This window comes from Octopus bimaculoides, chromosome 18 (genome assembly GCF_001194135.2).
Source record: "Octopus bimaculoides isolate UCB-OBI-ISO-001 chromosome 18, ASM119413v2, whole genome shotgun sequence".
NCBI classification, from domain to species: domain Eukaryota; kingdom Metazoa; phylum Mollusca; class Cephalopoda; order Octopoda; family Octopodidae; genus Octopus; species Octopus bimaculoides.
The window spans coordinates 1,147,440-1,152,200 of record NC_068998.1 but is presented as its reverse complement, the minus strand read 5'-3'; the positions used below and the strand labels follow the sequence as shown (position 1 = coordinate 1,152,200).

The 4,761-nt window shown below is 38.2% G+C and overlaps 1 long non-coding RNA gene across 1 annotated transcript in view; it reads left to right on the top strand.

Annotated features, from left to right (window-relative positions):
* LOC128249905 (uncharacterized) overlaps nt 1-4,761 on the top strand; it is a 38,159-nt gene that overhangs the window by 4,142 nt on the left and 29,256 nt on the right. The gene's annotated exons all lie outside the window — the stretch shown is intronic.

The following is a 4,761-nucleotide window of genomic DNA, read 5'->3' as shown; positions in this document are numbered from 1 at the left end:
TGCTGCCATAATCCTTGCCTTCAGTTCATCTTCGGTGTTAAAAGGAGATTTGTTGGTCTTTCACTTAACTGTGCCCCACACATAACAATCAAGGGGGTTGCAGTCTGGGGAGTTAAGTGGCCAGATGTTAGGGGTGAAGTGGTCGCAGAAATTGTCTGACAGCCATGACTGGGATTTCCTACTTGTGTGGCATGGTGCAGAGTCCTGTTGCCAGACATAGGGTCTTCCAGCCGCCACCCTCTTCACCCAGAGCAGCACTACCTCCTCCAGGCACTTGGTGTAGGCATCCGTGTTAAGTCTGAGGCCATGTGGGAAGATGAATGGAGGCATAACGTCACCATCATTAGTGATCACTCCAAACACCATCATGTTGACTGGATATTTGATATTTATCACTCTGTACACGTTTTCGGGACACAGCAAGCCAACAGTTGTTGTGTGTTCACCATCTGATCTTGGCAGAAATTTTTCTTGTCTGAGAAAAACCAAAGCATGCTCGGGTGGAGAGGATGCTTGATTTTGTTGAAAAGCTTCGTAGCGAGGTCTTTCCTCTTGTCCTTGATGGCTTGGGATAAAAATTGTCCTTCTTATCCTTGTATGAGGAATCCCGTATGTCTTCATACACTACCTGCCTGATAATAATAATAATAATAATAATAATAATAATAATAATAATAATGTTCCATGTCCCTGGCGAATGGACCTGTCTGATCAGAACGATCAGAGTGAGTCTTCCGAGCTGCTATGCCTTCGCAATGACTCATTCAACTCTAAACGAATCCTCTGCACTGTCCTCAGATTGCCTTCCAAACACTATGAAATGTTCGTACTGGAGTTTCAGGCGCGAATAACAAGCAATATAGCATGTCGTTTCCAAATTTCTGGCTGAGTGAATTGCATCATGATGATGTTTTTATTCCAGACGGTGCCCAACTGAACTTACTATACTGCGTAGTCGGCAAAATCAAAAACAAACAATGCGCATGTGCGAAATTAAAATATAAAATGGCGACAACTTACCCATCGCACCTGTATTATATATATATACATACAGAAAGAGAGAGAAAAGGGAGGGAGAAATAGAAACAGAGACGAGAATGAGAAACATACGTACAAACCTTTTACTCCATAGATATGCACTCACGCACACACGTACGTTAACAGAGGCAATTGTATCCCGAAGCTAAACCTTAATACGTCGCATTCAAAATGGCCTCTTCATTTAGTGTGTTAACGGACGCCATTAATATCTAATGTCTCGTTAATCTGATCATTGTTTTTTTTTTCTTTCTTTTCTTTCGTCTTTCTGATTACTTACTTCAACATTATCGTTGTTATATCAACAATACACTGACCTAACGCTGTTATCATTATTGTAATTACTCTCATGGTTATAAATGAAGATGGTGTGTCTACAAAATATAATTGAGACTAATTTGGGAAGTCTGAATGAAATCTTATCTTTTGTGATATTAATTCTGTCACCTTTGCTTGGATTCTGGTGGTCGGTAAAACTTTGTATGGAGACCTTACCAAACCACATTTTGGTCATGGTTTTACTCTATCTCACTTTCTCTCTTCCTCATATATTTGTAGTGTTTGATCCCTGCACTCCAAGTTTATGCCCCCTTAATTCGGTGCCATCATCAAACCGGTCGATTTCTTTATGTCTCTCTCTCCATCTTTCTTTCTCTCTCTCTTCCACTCTCCCTCTCGTTTATTTTCATCTTTTCCAATTCATTCAAAATCTCTCTCTCTTTCTCTCTCTTCTTTCTGCATTCTCTCTGTTTCTCTCTCCCTATTTCTCTCACTGTCTATGTTTCTCTCTCTTTCTTTATCTCTCTCTCCCCCTCTCTCCTTATCTGTGTAAGTTATCTGGTAGGTGTGTCTAAGTTATCTGGTCACTATCCCGTAAGTGTTGTTTAAATGTCAAATGCTAAATTCTAAATGAAGTCAAGAGTTCAATCCTTGGGTTATCCCTATTCCAGTGGAACAAGGAAAGGACATCAGAAATCAAGAGAATAACTAAAGAGAGCAATCTATCCTTATGGATTTAATAAAAGGACCTCTTCGAATTCCAAAGGAAATCATCAAACACGAGAGACACCTCAAAAAATTCTTGAGGAGACAACCTGTGACCACAGCCAGAAGGAAGCTATTTGTCTGAATGTATCAGTGCGCAAAATAACCAGTCATTGTTAATGGATTCATCTTTGGCAGTAGTTTTTCTGTGCCTATCACTCACTACTCGAGCAATATATATTAGGCCGCTATTTCTAGTATGCCGCTTTGTGCAAACTATTGTTGATACAGTGATATTGTGGTTAAGACGCGGAGTAGTCCCTGTCATGCGCACTCGTAGCTTGCAACAGATGCTTTATGTTTGTGATGATCGTGTATCAACCTAAGTAGAGCAATGAAATCTTTAGCGAAACTTTAACTTCTGGTAAAAGGAATAATTAAATCCTATGTGTATTGAGCATTTTGTCTGTTTGTCGTTCACACACACACACACACACATTTATATTATTTAGTAACAGTTTGAATCACCTCCATTCAGTATAACGTTTCGTGGGCTCGTCAACTGAACCGAGCTGTTCAGGCTTAGAGTAACCGAACCCCGAAGAGCAAGGATCGTTTCATGCACCTACGAAACATTATGCTGCATGGAACCGATTAAACTTGTTTTTAGATAATATATGCAACTCCCACTCCTTTCGTTTTTTTTTTGTTTTTTTTCCCATGTTTTCTCATAGACCAGCGTCCTCGTTTTCGGAATACATCTGACGTTTTGCACTGAGCCTGAAAGTTACATCGCTTCTTAGAAATATCAGCCATTTTAATAAGATCTTAAAGCTTGAAGCTATTAGTGACTTTTTTTCTAATTAGACATGCACGCGCGCACGCACACATACATACACACACACACACACATGTATATTATGTATGTATATCTATATGTATGTATATATATTTATGTATATTATTCTTTGTATATATGTAAATAAAGTATGGCTGTCTGGTAAAAAGCTTGCTACCCAACCACACATTTCCAGTTTCCTCTGTGCGGCACTTTGGGCAAGTGTCTTCCACTATAGCCTCAGGCCAACTAAGTCTTGTGATCGGATATGGTAGACGGAAACTGAAAGAAACCCGTCGTATTTATTTATATGTGCGTGCGTGCGAGTGTGTGGTGTGTGTGTTTGCGTGCATGTGTGTGTGTGTGTGTGTGTGGTGTGTGTGTGTTTTTTTTGTCCCCCACAACCGCTTTCCAACCGGTGTTCATGTGTTTACTTTCCCGTAAACTAGCGGTTCGGCAAAAGAGACCGATAGAACAGGTACCGGGCTTTAAAATATAAGTGCCGAATCGAATCGTTTGACTAAAATTCTCCGCACCAAGGCTGTAGTCATGTGACTCAAACAACTAAACGATAGAAGTTAAAAGACACGCACACGCACACGCACACACACACACACACACACAATGTATGCTTTATTGTAGCTGAAGAGGCTTATTATCATCACGGAAATGTTAATAAACGGTTATTTTTATTAAAATTACTGTTTCACGAACAATTTTAAGATATACTACTATATCTGCTTAATGTTATCAACGAGTCGTTGTCTTCTTAAAGGTCGCTTTCGAAAATGTTCACAATAAGCGGCTTCGACTGCATATTGTATAAATAATATTTTACATGTATTTATACGTAATATACAAAGCAACATCTAAGACTTTTCGATCGGTTTATGGGCGTATAAGAAATTAATGCACTTATCTATCTATGATTGGATCTATTGATCCCAACTATCAAAATCGATAGATCAATAAGTTGGCTTTAATCATTGTTTCAGCTTATGGATTCTCCGTGACGAATCCTGCTGTAGTGTTGACACCATCATTGCTTAAACTGCTTTCATTGTCCTCTTGCCAGTTGAAATATATTGTTTATTGAACCCCGAGGCCAATCTGTGATCGATACGCTTGTTAAACCGAAGCTAATGGTCAGTGATGCAACAGACGTTACAAAGATGGACATCAAATGCTGACGATTGTTATCACTTACGACTGTCCGTAAAGACATGAGACACGAATCAGAAAATCTGTCTCGGGGGCAAAATGCCTGAGTTATACACACACACACACACACACACACACACACACACGGAAATATATGTGTATGCACACATATATACACACACACTCATACATACATACATACATACATACATCTATGTATGTGTGTACATTTGTAATATTTTTGGACTAACAGGTATATGTCGATTAGTGTGTTGAAGTGTTGAGTAAAGCACTGACACAGTTTGGGGTACCTGGTGTCATCCACGGTTGCGGTATCTTTCCGTTGGCTCTGCTTCAGGAATTCCGTAGTGTTAGTCAAGATGATAATAATAATAATAATAATAATAATAATAATAATAATAATAATAATAATAGATTCTTAGGTAACGAGAAAATGGATTCGATATTAATGCTTATTTTGTACAATGTAAAAATAAGTATATATACACACGTGGTATATATAATACCACATTGATTACATTGTTAATATATAATATAAATAATATATATATATATATATACACACACACACACACACAAACACGCATGTGTATATATGCATTTGTGTATACGTATATGTGAGTGTGTGCATGCACGCGCACTCTTGCACTCACATACACACATGTATGTATGTATGTATGTATATATATATATATATATATATATATATATATATATAT